The 16,272-nt window shown below is 45.9% G+C and overlaps 1 protein-coding gene across 7 annotated transcripts in view; it reads right to left on the reverse strand.

The window, feature by feature from the left end:
- The window catches only part of SUSD6 (sushi domain containing 6), a 78,043-nt gene extending 65,323 nt beyond the window's left edge, over nucleotides 1–12,720 (reverse strand). For 2 of the 7 annotated variants that reach the window (XM_090141131.1, XM_031593648.2), the window contains exons 1-2: nucleotides 12,595–12,720; nucleotides 7,145–7,226 (exon numbers count right to left, since the gene is read on the reverse strand). The gene's annotated coding sequence lies outside the window, so the exon portion shown is untranslated. Of the gene's footprint in view, nucleotides 1–7,144; nucleotides 7,227–10,531; nucleotides 11,472–12,448; nucleotides 12,471–12,509; nucleotides 12,560–12,594 lie in introns of those variants that run through there. The other 5 variants (XM_031593651.2, XM_031593646.2, XM_031593650.2 and 2 more) reach the window with 4 other exon arrangements.
- Nucleotides 12,721–16,272: the final 3,552 nt, after the last annotated feature.

Below are 16,272 nucleotides of genomic sequence, written 5' to 3' on the forward strand. Positions count from 1 at the left end.
ATTCCAGAGGACTTCAGAGAAGCTTATCCTACGTTACAGAGGGTTACCTATTAAAAAAACAAAACAAAACAGCCAAGTAATCCAAGCGTAAGGCTCACCACAGCAATGCCTTCTCCACAGAAATACTAGGGAAAAGAATGCACATAACCTTTTAAAACCTCAAAAGCCCAGACAGTAGCAGCCAGCTGAATATCGCCTAAAACATGAAATTGAACAACAAAACCTCTGCAATGTTCTTCTGAGCCTCCTGTTGCTCTCTCTGGTCAGTAGCAGCAATATTTCACTGGTTAAGAACTCTGTATTTCCTGGGGGAAGGCCTCATGAGGGACACTCACCTATTACACTCAACCCAAACCATTATAGAAGATACCCAGATTCTCACCTCACAATCAGATCTCCAGAATCTGAGTGCTTGCTCTGCACAGGAAGATGGACCTATTGTACCTCCAGAGGTCCAACTTTTATTATTCAGTTTTTACAGCCAAAGCCATTCCTCCTCTCCAGGCAGCTAAGCAACATCACCTTTGCTGACAGCTACCTCCTGGGCATCAGGAGACTGTTGAGAGTTTTGTCTTTCCAAACGCACTCAAACCCATCATCTTCCCAAAAGTAGCTTCACATAGAAGAAACAGGCTAGTTTTAATTAATTACATTTTTCTGTGTTATTTTTTTCCCCCCACCTTCCTTCACCACACGCTATTGACCTTCAACTGTGATTTGTGGTCCCACCTGAGAGTAGCACCTAGCACACTGCAGATTACATCTCAGTTACAGACACACAGCTCAGGAAACTAATCTATGGTACACAACGTCAATACGGGTTTGTGCAGCATGCTGCTCTATTTCCTGAGGATGCCACAGGCTTTGCTAGGCAGGAAGCACACAGAGAAGCTCAGGCAACAACTCTACAACATTCATGGCACTGTATGAAGTTTCCATTAATGCTTTCTATTTCCTAACCTTCCTTCCTTTTATTTTTCACTTGGAAGCAAGTAAAGACAGCTCTGGAGGCAGAGACTGCTTCTGTTTTCACAGGCACTGTATCTAAAGTACTCAGCATCCAATCCCTGGGTTGCAGGCACTGCATCACATGCTGCTGAGCATACTTACCATGTACTCTATTTGCAATATTCTTACTTCCCTTCAAAGTGGAGAGCATTTCCACAGCAGTCTTTCAAACATCACATACAGAGAGCATAAGAACAATCACCCTCACAGTGTAAATGTGAAATAGAGTACTGAATTCATGTGCTCATCCCAGTATAATTAATGAGTTAAGCCAGCTTCAAAAAGCCTGCTTGAAATATCTTATCAGCTGTTCTTCAGCCTCACTCTTCTCCAAAAAAAAAAAAAAAACAACCAAAAAAAAACATTGCCTCAACTTGAAAAACAGGCTGCCTTCTATACTTACAGCAAATTCTACCATCATCACATAAAACAATTCTGGCTTTGTACCCAATGAAGACATAGAGAAGAACCCAAAGATGAGAAAGACTAAGATAATAATGAGTCCTAGAGGAAAAAAAAATCATATAGAATTTTAAACTTAATATTGTTCTGTGTGTCTTGGAGGACAAAAAAGAAAAGAAGGTGCACTATCCTATAAAATCCACCACCTGTGGATGAGCAAAATGAGCACATAGCATGAAGTTCTGAAAGTGAAGAAAGTAATGTTTCAAACTCCTTTAAGGAGCTACAGGGCACCCAGCTATAGCTGTGTAGAATTCAGGATATGCACATATCCTTGTTAAGGCACCGTGCTACACTGCCTAAACTGAATAACACAACTGCTCAAAGTATTACTCCACAGAGGAATTCTGTATCCCTTTTCTGTAAGTACCAGGAGTCTACTTATTATGCCAGCTATTTAACAAACATACACATGAAAGCAGGAATTGGTTATGCTGCAATCAAATGCACAATGCAGGAGGACGATACAATACCAGCTTGCTTTAGCAAACATGATTGCTTGTCAGCAAGTACCTCACAGAAAGTATAGCTTCACTTCAGTAAGGCTTGAATGGAATAAGGGCAGCGAAACTGGTGAGGGGTCTGGAGCACAAACCTTAAGAGCAGTGGCTGAGGAAGCTGGGATTGTTCAGTCTGGAGAAGAGGAGGCTCAGGGGAGACCTCATTGCACTCTACAACTTCCTGAAGGGAGGCTGAGGTGGAGAGGGGTTGGGCCTCTTCTCCCAGGCAACAAACAGGACTCGGAGAAATGGCCGCAAGTTGTACCAGGGGAGGTTTAAGTTAGACTGAAGGAAGAACTTTTTCTCTCAGAGAGTGGTCAGGCACTGCAATGGCTGCCCAGGGAGGTGGTGGAGTCACCGTCCCTGGCAGTGTTCAAGAGGCGTCTGGACAAGGAGCTGCGAGATATGGCTTAGTAGCTTGTGGTACTAATAGGAATGGGAAGGTGGTTGGACTAGATGATCTTACAGGTTGTTTCCAACCTTGTGATTCTATGATACTATGAATCACATTTGGAGATGCTGCAGTACATGCAGAATTTCATAAAAAGTAGTATTTCTGATTCAAGCCCTCCTCTTCAGTCAGCATCTACCAATGCACTAGTGCACTACTGGAAATGGTACAAAGAACAGGGCACAGGTGCACGCACAAACAAGGCAACAGAGACTTACAAGAGGCAGCCTAGATCATCTTTACACCCAGGCTGACAGAGCCCAGAAGAATGCAAGTGCCAACTGTTTAACATTCAGTGGCTCAAAAACTTCAATTTCTTACAACTTCAACGTTCAGATTCTTTCAGAAGTCTTGTGTGTATACATTTCCTTTCCCATCTTCCTGTTCTACTGAAGACTTTATGCAGGGCAGCCTGGTTTTAGCTCAAAAACATCAAAGTTTTTTCTGAAGAATCCAGGGATTCCTCATGAATCATTTAAACAAGACAGGAGGCACTAACAGATTCCAGGTAACATACCTTTGAAACAGGAGACTTACTACAAGTTTCCACAGCCAGCTGCTCTTGAGATGAGTATTTCAAATTGATAAGTTCCTCCCAGATTCTCACTGCCATGAAACTGCCACTCCGCCAACAAAGAGGTAAGTTCTTGTCCCAGAAAGCTCTCTATGTAAGCTACATATCAATAGGTATGATGCTTAAGACAACTGTTTGTTACTTTTTATGACTCTTATGACAGAACTAGAAACATGACCTTTTCATTGAAAAGGCAGAAAAGAGAGGATTTGAACAAGTGAAATAATGGCAGACCAGCTATACTGGTAATTTATTTGAATAGACACAGCAAGGACACTGCTAACACCCATTCCACCAGGCTCACCTCCACTTTCACGTGAAGAGCCTACATTTGTAAATGAGAAGCAAGCCAACCTGATGCATCTTGTGTGAAGCCAGGTCTCCTCATCACAACTCATCCTAAGGAACACGCTGCCGGGGTTCCTTTCTCCAGTGTGAGGGCAAACATCACTGTCAGGCAGCGCTGGGTTCCAGCCCACTGCTCAGAGACGTGCTGAGATACCTGATCACTGCCTGCTTTGACCCAAGCCCTCCCCAGATCCTAAGTTCCAACAAAGAACGCGACTGGCTGTTAAAACAACTGAGCTAAATGGCATCAGCCACAGGAAACAGCCTTAAATGCAGCAAGCTGTTTATCACAGACAACGTCAGAGCGCCTTCTGTAATGTGTTAGTTAATGATTAAGCTATGCTAATTAAGAACTCTAGCTTCTCAGCAAGGGATAAATACAGATGAAAAACTAAAACCAGAAGTCCGCTCTTTAGAACATTGAGGGGTGTGGGAGGGGGTGGGAAAATGCAATTGTCACATCATGGTTTAAGTGAAACAACGTTACTGTACCCAGGATGTGGTGGCTGCAGAAAGCATGCCTTCCTACCCCTCTAAGGAAGAGCAACCTGGAGAAACACAAGGGCTAGCTGGTCTTCAAATCATCGTAAATTAAAAAAAAAAGAAAAGTATACTGAAGGGGAAAAATATATATTCAGAATCCAAGCTCACAGTTAACAAGTAAAGCAACAGGAAGATGAAGTGGAACAGCAAGAAAATACCTGGGAAGAAAAGTAGATCAATTCTGAATATTCTGCCCTTCTCCCTTTATTTTCAGTACCAATGATGACATACGTTCCTGGATTTTCACGCTAGAGAATACTGCTTGAAAATGCTAACCAAGAAGAGAGAAACAAAGAGCAACACCAGAAACCAAACAAAGGAGAAGCCCAGGTAGATATGAAGGGATGCACGTGAGCACCAGCCCACACTAGAGCAGACACTGCTACTACATGCACTTGGGCATGAGGCTGCCCGTGGTCCAAACTGCTATAGCAAACGTGGGAAACAGACATAAAAATGCAGTCTAGAGAGCATTCAAGGCCTTATGGGAAACTGAGCAGGATGTGTTCAGAAACACTTCTGCAATCCTCCTTCTGTTCTCACTTCTTGAGATAAAAATAACAGAAGAGGAATTCTGTTTTCTGTACTGCAGCTTCTTCAATCAAGTTCCCTCTCCCTGTCCCACTCGCATACCCCTACACCCACACCATTATAGGAGAATTGATTCATACCATAGGAGATGAACAGAATGCTGAGAAGTGATAGAACATGAAAAACCCTAAGTACAGGGTACTCATTTGCAGGCCATGCCACACATAAGCTGAGAGTATTAAAAAATAATAATAAAAGCCAATCACACATATACCTTTTTATTTTCAGGTCATAAAAACACTCACCACTCTGAAAATGAGCATTGCCTGGGACTGAACAACTGATATGTGAATAGTGCTAAGCAAAGGCAGTTATGCCTTGCCATAATTTTGCCCATATAAAACACCTCACACTCCTTTTATCAGTGACATATCTTCTGGAGATGGCCAATAGAATCAACCTCAGAAAAATTCCTGTTTGGTGCTTCCTGCAGCAAATGCTTCCATGCAGGCTCACTTCAGAGTCACACGGGCACCTTACCTGCAAATAGGCACTAGCAAAAGATAAGTCTGGACTTTGGACTCCTGCACCAAACCCCTTACATCAGTTTCCTCTTAGATGCACCTGATGAAGTCTCTCTTTCTCCTCCTCAGTACCTTTTCATACACGTTTTTTTTCTCTAGTTCAACTTACATAGACAGTATAGCTATATAGCCAAAAATTATGCATTTTGAAAAGACAGCAGATTTTTATATTGTCATTTCAGGCCTTTCCAGGACTGCACTGGAAATAAAACCCCTGCATCAAAATGAATGCTATGAGAACATTGAGCTGACACACTGCCACAAGCTGAGCAGATGCACTCAGTTTCCATCTTCTGGGGAAGCTCCTTAGCCTGTTTAAATCCTTCCTCCCACTGTTACACACTGACACTAAAGAGGGTCTCAAACCACCCTGCAGAGAGAACAGTCTCTAGTGAAAGACTGCAAACCCCCTTACAAATTCATCAGAAGGGCAGCTCAGCCAGACTCAGGCCAGATTATCCACTGAGGATTGTCACCAACTATCCCCAGGGAACCTGCTATCACAAACTGAGAGTGTCAGCTAGGAGATCTGCTTTTATAAGCACTAGGATGAGCTTCCCCTCAGCTTTGTATTGCCACGGAAAGGCTGAAGAGGCCATATCAGTACAATTCAACCCTTCCTTCTTGAGTTGCAAGACATTTTCTAACACCTCTGTCTAACCTCTCACATCAGACCCGTTCAGGATTCTCACCACCATTTCCCACCCTCTGCTGCCAACAGAAGGTAGCAAAAAGGTATGGTTGTAGCAGACAACTTTTTTGTGTTATATTACACATAAAAATTTATTTTGCTCCATGCTTAGGCTTCAAAATCTCCTCCACTGCTAAACAGTTCATCTTTGGATGGGGAGGAGATCATTGGCGTAAAATAAAGCAACATACGGTTTGCACATACATTCTTCCTAGGAAAACTTAGAGCTGCTTGGACTAATAATCAAAAGTTCATCAGTTTAAAGATGTTTAAATATATTTGAGAAACAATATTTGTTTGCTCAGCCAATAAAGGAGGAAAGAGACAGAAAGAAAAGTACTTTAAGTTGCATGTATGTGCCCACTTGCATTTTTTCAGTTACACATCCTAACACATAAGCACGAGATGCCACTATGATCAAATCCAATATATCTTGCTCCAATGAAATTATTTTCTCACTTAAAGGTATGAAAAACAAAGACACACACACATCCATCAAGAAACCTATTTAACTAAAGCATATAAACACCACACATGTGCACCCAAAAAAAAAAATCTCAAAAGATTTAGAAGACGCTCCCAGTGAGAACCCTTAGAACTCACCCCTTTGCACTCAAGCTGGCAGTTGCAGGAAGCAAGGCCAGCAGGCCTGCACAGCACTTAATGCCTCATCATTGCTAGGGGAGCTGGAGGAAGAAAGAGGTGGCAGCCGGAGGAATTATCCCTGTTCTGATTAGCATCAGAACAAAGGTTCCCATTAGTTCCGTCAGCAGCAGGGCTCCCCGAGAGCACCGAGTAATAACCTTGTTGAAAGCATTAGAGGGATATTCCTCCATCCCTGCTCAATCTATGTCTCATCTCTAAGAGAGAGCATGGGCGGGCGGGGGGGTGTGAAGCAAGGTCCAAAAAGCAGCTTGATGTTTAATTCTTTGAAAGAAAGAGTCTGGCACTGTCTTAGCATTAATTCTGTTCTAGCTTCTCAAGGGTAGCATCTGGAAGCAGATAGAGAAAACAAGAGAAAAAACCAACCACAAGCAGAACGCATTTTCTGTTCTTTGAAAAAGATTGAATAGCTCAGGTGGCTTATTGGCTTATCATGCAAGGTTAACTCTGGAAGGCAAAAGAGTTCAGCAGTTTCTGTAACAAAGCCAAGAAGTGGCAACGGCATGAAGAACACAAAAGAAAAACATCCTGTGGTACACAAGCACCATAAAGAAGTCAGAGGTATCATCCTTTTTCCTGAAGCACAGTTATAAAATTTTAATAAAATATTTTAGAATAGATTTCAAAAGAAGAACCAACACTAGCAGCACGTGGACGTCTCATTACAGCAGAAAAATATGGAAGGCATCACATTCTGACAAGTCTGGAAAAAAATCTCTGGTATATGGACAAAACATACACATCTAAAAAGCAAAGAAATAAAAGTAACCACCTTAGCTTTCATCTTACCTGGTGTTGGCAGAAGCTAGCATACAACAGTCGTTGTTAGTACAATAGTGATGATCCAGTGGTGGCAGGTTGATTTGCACACCTAGAATGCACACACAAAAAAAAAAGATAAGGGCATTACCACCTAAATGAGCCACGAGGCTGAGGGGAGAAAATGTTCCATTATGTTTTTAGAACACAGGCATAAAGATACGCTTCAGATACATGCATTACCTGCTGAATTCATACCTGGGTTTGAGACAAAGAATGTTCAGAACTACCCTCAGCACTCCATTTAAAAATCTCAAGTACAGAAATAGAAAAGCTCTCAGTTTCAAACGTAACAGAGAATTACCGCAGAAGATTTCCAGCACAAATCAAGCTTTATAACTTCTGAGAAGTTATTCAAAATATGCAAACTAGAACTGCATCAATTCCAGCTATCCAGTACACACACACACACTTGTACAAGTAAAAAAAAGCTAGGGGGCATAAATCTTGCACACTTCCCTAACAAGCATAGGAGAAAGAATATTTACTTCTTTGCATCGGAAAAACAGGGGTGTATTTTATAGTCTTACCCCCCCCTATCCTTTTATTTTAATACTAGAAGCTCAAAGACTTGAAAAGGTGGCTATTAGTGAGGTCACCACGTAACCTTCTCCACCTTGGTTGGAATGCACAGCAACTGACTGAGAACTGAGCAAGCGGAGTATCAAGAAGAAAGTAAGAGCTGTGCAGAAGAGGGAATTTCTGGCTTGCTCACTTAAAGGTCTTGCTGTTAAACATTCAAATAACACCACATTTCAGTATTTAATGACACGTCGACTTTCTGACTCTCAGAATACACGAGTCCTTCAAGACAGTCATATAGCGAACCAGAAGCAGACTTGAGATGAGGTTCCCACAGCTAACAAAATGAGAAGCAAACCCAACGGGCTTCTCCTGTCTCTTACTCAAATAGCCTCACGTTCATCAAAACACACATCCCTGACTGCACAGTCCTGCTACCCGTACCTACAAAGAAGCCTTTGGTGGGTCTCCATTAGCAGAGTTGTATGCATGGTTTTATAGTCTCTGCTCACAAATCCTACGATGAGTCTCCAGCATATTTTTGTTGCACATCACAGAAACAGTTTATGGCATTTCAGGATCACGCAGCTCTTGAAGGAGTTGTAATTAACATCAGAGCACCTAACTAGGTCTAGCAAAATGCCTTATGTGAGCAATCGGCACAAATGGTCTCCAACAGCCAAAGGAGATTCTGGCAGATCCTACAATATAACTGAGTTAGAGCAGGCTGCCTCAATATTGGTTAAGAATTTCAGAAGTTATTTACTAAGTGAAAACAAACAAACCCACAACAACTTTAAATAAGTCAAGGACCTTCCAGCATTTCACTAATCCATACATTTAGAACTATAAATACAAGTTACAGCCCCTTTCAGAACAAGCTACCTTAGCAACTACTGCTGAAAACCAGAGACAAGGTACACAATTATCTACTGAAAGGTCTGGTTTTTTGTACAGCATAAGAACATCACTCTCACAACCTCTCACACAGAAATAAAGTTATATATAAGAAAACTATCAACAGAATTTCCCCTGTTAAAACTTATGCTCTCTTACAGCCCTAATGCAATTTTATTTGAAATTTTCTTTGCTCATCTTCACTCCTGTATAAGATTCAAACTTGGGTTTGCTCAGAGACAGCTTCACTTCTAATTCACTTTATTACAAAACCCCATTAAAGCAACGCAAGGACAACCAGGAGCAGCAGCAAACCACAGAAATGTTTATCTACAAACTGACAGGAAAATGAGTTCAGAGAAAGCATAAACAGTGTTAAAGTTTTCAAAATGGCTCTGGATTTTTTTAAGCATAAGCTAAGGACAGAGACACAGGATTTTAATCCTGGTTCTCTTCCAAGGAGGAGGTTAAACGGGGCACATCTCAGGTTCAAGGCAAAGCCATTCTCATAACATGCAAGTTTACATTGCTGGACCAAAAGCCTTTCTGGTTCGCTGCACAAATATGATGCAGTGCTCTCCTCTGCCCTTTACTGTGCTCTACCAACTCCAAAAGCTGCATTTACCTTGCCTAAAGGTTACAGCTGCAGAGGGGACAAACTCCCTTTCCAGTTAATGCTTGCTTGCAACAGGAAAGCGAATTTACAGCTGAGTGGGCTGGTTGCCAGGATAGCAGTCTCCCCTCGGGAATCACCAGAATGACATGAGACACATTGATCCTTTTTGCTGTGGAGAAGGTTCCCATTGCATGCTCCACTTCCAGAGCCTGCCCATTGTTCAACACTCCAGCAGAGACAGCCAGGAGGTGGGGAAAGGGGCAGCTGGAGTCAAGGGGAAGAGTTCTGCACCTCTAACTTCTGGTCCTGAAGCTCCTCAGTAGTGTGCAATTACCACACACGAGTATCACCAGTTTAAAATAAGTTAGAAAGCAAACAATGGACCAAGTTGCACTGGTCTTTAAGAACCTTCAAAAGAAAAACGAGTGCACGGGTCAGCCTGGAAGCTGCAAGTTCCCAAAGAGTACTCGGTGCATTACCATCAGAAACATCCTCTTACCATCACTATTTTCAGTTTGCAAACATCCTGCTTGCAAGCTGCCCAGAGCTGGCCGGGTGAGAACACTGAGCTTCCTGTGAGAGAGCACTGGTTTCCATTGCTTTGTACCAAAACAAACAGCAAACCAATGTTGGGCACAAATATTTCTTGCTGCATACAAAAGCTCACTTCCTAGAATTTACAAAAAGCATTTTCACTGGTTAAGTTTAAGATCAATTTTTGCAACTGTTCAGCAAACAAGCCTGCTTGCAGAATGAAAGAATATCCGGTCTGCATAACTACAGAAAGGCAAAGCCTGGTCAACAACAGGGGTTCTGAAATACAGAGAGCACTTCATCTGTTCCTAAATTCCTGTGATGGGGATCAAATCGTTACGTCTGAAGCAATTCCATTTGTAGCCAACACAGCTTCAAAACTGAGATCAAACACGTATTGACGGCATTTTGAAAGATGTGACGCTTGTCATGATGGTTGGATAAACGTAATTACGAACTACTGTACTTCTGGCAAGAGAAGTCTGCTGTAACCAACACCACATTATGAGCAAACATCTTTACTACAGACGGGATAGGGCTTCCCTTTTCCTGTTCTCAGAGATGCCTGTGTGCTTCTATTTACCTACTCCAAAGCAGAAGGGAACCGCTGCTGCCCCCAGCCCCTCTGTCAAGCAGAGCAGGCCCAGTCCTGCCACAGAAGGCTCCCGTGCCCCCAGCTCAGCCCCCCACTGAGGTCAGCCAGCTCCAGCAGCCTGCAGGGGCTGAGGGAGACCCAGTGCCAAGTGGAATGCAGGAGGAATGCTGGGGAATGCTCACACACAACTGACCTGTCACGCAGACACTTGCAGGCTTCTCTGGGAGGAACGCAAACCAGCAAGAACAGACGCACAGGAAGAAAGAAGGGGAAAAAAAAAAAAAAAAAAAAACAGGTTCTGGGCACATGTGTCAGACTCTACTGACCTGACAAGGCCAGCAGCTCACATCTGTTTTCTCACAAAAGCAGAACAAGTGAGAGATGTGTTCGGGTGGCAAGGAAGTGGGTAGGCACAGCATGAACAAGCACATTGATAAGAAGGAGAAGTGATGTAACAGGAACAGCCCCAGACACAGAAACCCAAGTCTGCAGCTAAGGTTGCACAGCTGAGGTTAAGACTGCTGCAGATTGCTCTCACTGCAAGCTAAGGCCGTTCTCCAGGCAGGAACAGAATAGCTGAAAACAAGCGTGATGAGAAGACAGAGCTAATCCTGTCAGAGCCGCTGCAGCGGCAGTAAGCACTGCTGGCTGGCTCCCCAGCAGCTCCTGCCAGCTCGAGCAGCCGTGTCAGCCCACCTTCACCGCTGCACTAAATGTAAACTCTGCCGGTAACTGCCTGCAAACTACAGAGACTCAGCGAAGTGGGCGACCCGAAGACACCCGCACTCCTCACAGAACCACAGGTGGCCAATTTGCATGACAAGTAGAGAGGTGACAGAACCAGAGCCTCTGCTGCCGAGAAAGTGCAAAACCGTAGAACAGCGGCTGGGAAATGTCAGTCTCCGGATCAGTGCTTTCTCAGACCTCACCGAAACATCTGCATATGAAAAAACCTTTGAAAGCAGCAACACGAGGGAAGCTGGATTTTCACAGCGGCTTTTAAGATGAGGTTATAACTTCCTTATCGTGTGCTACTTTGCTCTACAAGGAGATGCAACGCTCCAACAGCACACAGCAACGAGAAACCCCTTAGATTTTACCAAGTTTGCTAGATGAGACGGCAGCTCCTCCAGCCATGTAAAGGCTCCTCTTTACAGAAACAAGCCTTCCTACCGTCAGCAGCACTCTGTCATCTGGCCGTCTGTAAAACACCCGTTTCTGTAATAGGACAAACGGATCGTGGAGGGCAGATGAACCTCCAAACAGGAGAGAAGTTTATGTTCTTCTCAAAGTTTTGCTCGTTATGAGAAGTCACAAAAAGAGAGAAGCGTGTGCGATGCCACAGCAGCAGCAGCCGACCACAGAACCCTGCGCTGAAATAAAGGGCCAGACACACCGTGGCACGAAACGAAGAGGCGGCAGACGGGCAGAGATTTACGATAAGACACCTGAGGGGGAGGTGAGGAATGAAATCAGCGATAAACCACAGCCACAGAAGCACCGATCCTCACGGCACCGGCGTTTAATATGCAAACCGCCCTGCGCTGAGGCATTTCGCCTCTCTTTGATGTACGCAGACAAGTTCTAACTGGAGGTGCGGGACGGGAGAGTCCCCTCGGCCCATTATCTCCGCTCCTGCACAGGGGGGAAAAAGAGACAGAGCAACAAGGAAAAAAAGCGTAAAACATCGTTATCGCTGCAGGAGGGAGGCAGCGTGCCGCCGGCTGCGAGGCGGGGCGCAGGCTGCTGCCCCGTGCCTGCAGCCCAGGAGAACGGAGAGACGAGCCGCAGGCAGGGCGCGCAGCAAAGGCGTTCCGAAGGCGCAGCAGGAATGGCGGGGCTCGCAGCCCCTCCGAGGAACTTTTGCTCCCATTGTTCTCACCGAGCAGCTCCAGAAAGCTCCGGGCTCGCTGTGACAATGCGTGCCGCTGCCAGGAGCAGCACCATTACATAACAGCGCTGACGGGAACACGCACAAAGGCACAGGGAGAGGCGGGCGGGCAGACGGCTGCCCTCCTTCCCCGACCCGCCGAGCTCCCGCACACAACTCCGGCACCCTCCCGCCCTCCTCCGCCCCCCGCACCGCGATCGGCTCACGCACGACGCAAACCTCGCCAACTCCCGCATTTACGCGAACCCACCGCCGACCAGACCCCACCGCACTTTTTCACCTCTTCCTCCCCTCGCCTCGCCCGCCCAGGTGCGCCTCCCACACCCCGCCCTCCGGTTCCCCGCCTTCTCCTTTCGGCTGCTCACCGGCCGGAGGGGCGGCGGGGCGCGGGCACGGTGCAGCAGCGCGGGGCTGAAGGTCGGCGGCCTCGCGCCCCGGCCGGCGCCGCCGTCTTGCCCGCCCCCAACAGCCCGCGCGCCGCGTTCCAGGCCCCGCCCCGCGCGCCGCCGGCCGGCGGCGCGCGGGGCGGGGCCTGGAGCGCGGCGCGCGAGCCTTAAAGGGGCCGCGCTCCCTCATCCACCCCATCCTCATCGCCCCGCTACAGCCCGCTCGCAGCTCAGCCTCGGGCCGGCCCCGCCCGGGCCGCCACCGCCCCCTGGCGGCTGCACAGGGAGAATAAAAGCGTAAGCTGAGAAACTGTTTGTCTGTAATTAAGAAGTGTTCACGGTGAAGTTTACCCGTCAGTGTGTGATTTTGGATGTAGTAGCTCGGGGTCTTGTTAACCGGTGTGAAAACGGCAGGGGCAGCTTCACCCTGGATTACTGCACTGCTGGGCGTGCAGTGTGGCTGCCCCAGTGAGCGTGCTATTTTTCGTTCTTTTCTCCTGAGGTCAGGAGGCACGCATCACCAGCTCAGTACTGTGCCTTTCTCCCCAGGCCGTGCTTTACGTCCTTCAGGCTGAGTGCAACCCGCCGAACACACGGCTGTCCAGCTAACAGAGCAAGGGAGGGGCCGGCTCCCAACTCCCGACTGCTCTCTCTGCCCTTCACTGCTGGATGGGAGCAGCAGCAAGCAGCGAATCTCTTCCTTTTGCCTCCAGGCTCCTTGGCGCAGCACTATAGGCCATCTAGGAATGCACGACTGGCTCATACTGAGAGCAGGGCATTAAATTCTATACCCCAGAAAACTACGTTTTTGTGAGGCTTCTGACAGGGGAAAAAGGATGGAATATTGATGTAGTTCCTCTGAAAACATGACAGCAATATGCCACGGGCAAGGTAGAAATCCTACAGGAAGACACAGAAGCCCTTAGTATGGGGCTCATCGATGCCTCAGATTAATTAAAACTGAAGTATTTTTAAATCTCCAGTCTTAATCTTTGGTTACACTTTGCATTTTGCTCCCCTTGAAGAATGTCACCAGCAATTTCACTATTCTTCAGTAGTTTCACACAGTAATTTCCAGGCTGTGCTACAATAAATTGCACGGCTTGGAAGCTGAAACAGCATGGAAGACTGATCATTTGCTCAAAACCAGTGGTTTTCAATTAAACGGATGGAACATAACTGAATTTCAGTTTGGGCTTGAAAATGTAACCAGAGTTAGCATGTGTTATTGCTGTTGATTTTACATTCAGTAGCACTTGCTCATTGGAGATGATTATGGGTCAATGCTTGCTACTAATATTAGAAACAACGGGAATCCAGTGGTGGTTTGGACCCCTATTAGGGATCAGAAAACTCTTGAGCTAGGGCTAAAAACTGCTAATACAAAGGCATTCCCTGCCCAAACCCAACTGCCAGACAGCCTTTTTTACAGTGAGGATATTGCTACACGTGGTACAGTGAGGTCTGTCCAAGCTGGGTTTTGGCAAACACTGAAAATAATTAAATTCGACAGAAAAGTTTGATTTTACTTTGATGAGAAAAGCAAACCACTGCATTCCTGTGTGGACATTAGCTCATGGAGATGCAGTTTGCAATACTAGCTTGTGAAGTCTGCTCAGACCACTCCAAAGGTATACTCTGAGCTCTCACATAACACAGACCTTTTGACATCCTCACGCTGATTTCTGAATGATTTATATTTCTGTTTACTACAACCTCAGTTTGCTTTGTGACCCTGGGGGTAATCGCCCACGATTCACCATGCTCAAGGGCCCCATAATGCTCCTATAGCGTGAGCTGCCCACTACAAGTTGAGCCTGACCAGGACAACTGTGTGCCTGAGAGTCAGCATCAACATCACCTCTGATTTGGTTTGGTCCAAAACATGCCAATATTCTAATTTCTTCAAAAACAGCTGCTGGCAATGGAACATCCTCAAAAGCAAATACAACTTACTCTCACAGCTATACTTGTTTCCATGGAAATGCACATTGACAGGGCTTTTTTCTTCATTTTCAAAATTCTATCTGCCAGTCTTCCATATTTTTTCTCAGACTACTCTGGTAGCTGCATAGATTGTACCCAAATACAAAGACTGCTGCAGGTGTGCCAAATGTGGACAAAGCCAAGTAGACAGCTGCTCGGCACATCCCCAGGAAAGAAGCAGTACGAGGCTCATTAAGGTGCTTCCTTGATCAGAGAAGAGACACCAACCAGCACACACTGTGGCATTACCCAACAAGATGAATGCTAATAACAGCTCGCCATCAGCACAGCTCACATGTTAGCCTTAGATTCCAGCTTTACATTAGAGGGAAGGACATTGCATTTGCAGTGCAAGTCTGTCCCCAGTGGCTGCCAAACCTTTTGCTTCTGCATCTGGCTCTGCATTGTCTCTTGCCATATGTCCCTGTTTCCAGCTACCTCCTCATGCCCTATCTCTTCTCTATGTGCATGTTCTGTGCATCTGCCCAGCAAGAGGCTCCATTTCTCCAGAGACTCAGTGAAGTGGCAGAGGGACAGCCACAGATGACAGCATGAAGCAGAGCCTCTGGACTATGAGCGGTCAGTTTTCTTCCTCGCTTCAGGCAGTTTGTTTGCAAAAGCCTGGCAATGGCTGCAGAAAAGGGCTAGCCACCCCTGGGAGGAAGGAGGCATTTACCTGTGTCTCACAGGCAGGCAGCTTGTGCAGGAGGAAAGCAAGAAGCAGGAAGCGACAGAACAAGAGGTTGAGCACAGGAAAGGATAAAAGGAGCCAAGACTGAAGTATTCCAGAGAAGGATTTTGGCTTTTGTCAGGCTATCACACCAGCACTGCAGCGTGTTGGGTTTCAGGCCTGGCTACCAACTTCATGTTTAGCATTTGGCCTTAGACTCAGTGCCTCATGGAAGTCTTAACATGGTTCATCAAGCTTCCCACTGACAGGGAAAGGCTGTGTTGTGAGGCTCTGGTGTGCCTGCGAGTGGTGCGGGGGCTGCCCTGGCAGGGAAGAGACGTGTGGCTCACAACAGTTAGGTCAAGGTCCTCCCAGCAACAGTGTAAACAGCATGAGAAAGAGAACGCAGAAATTGCAAAACAGATGGAGACAAGAGTCAACCTGGAAAACTTCTGCTTGTTGCTATTTAGCAAGGAGGAAATAATTCACCAGCTAACATTCCCATGGTGGAGGGAGAAACAGTCCTAGAAAGTCAAATTGTTAAAGTCAAAGCCAAAGCCTCGTTAAAAGAGCTAGCCAATTGTAGAAGGGGAGATGCAAGAGAGAAGGAAGGCAGTGCACAGGCAGCAGGGATGCATGCACAGCCCCCCTATGCCGGGACACATGGAGGCAAATGCTCAGCAGAAGCCCCGGCTCAGCCCAGCAGCAGCAGCCATGGGAGGACTGACGCTCTGGAACAAGTTCAGAAGGAGGGTGATAGCTGCTTGTGCAACCACAGGCAATTGGTTTACAATGAGGATATGTTTTCCTTGGCTCTGAGGGAATTTGGAAACGGTTTACAAACATTTGTAAGGCATAAACTCAAGCAGGAGAGAACTGTCTAGCCAAAAAAGGCAAATTACTTTCAAGAGAAGATAAAACAGTAAAGAAAAACTGAAGCAGAAAGTTAACTAATAACATTTTACCAAAGGGCTTTCATAGGTTGTGAAACTGCTCTCCCA

The sequence above is a fragment of the Phasianus colchicus genome, chromosome 5 (genome assembly GCF_987193195.1).
Source record: "Phasianus colchicus chromosome 5, bPhaCol1.hap1.1, whole genome shotgun sequence".
Classification (NCBI taxonomy): Eukaryota; Metazoa; Chordata; class Aves; order Galliformes; family Phasianidae; genus Phasianus; species Phasianus colchicus.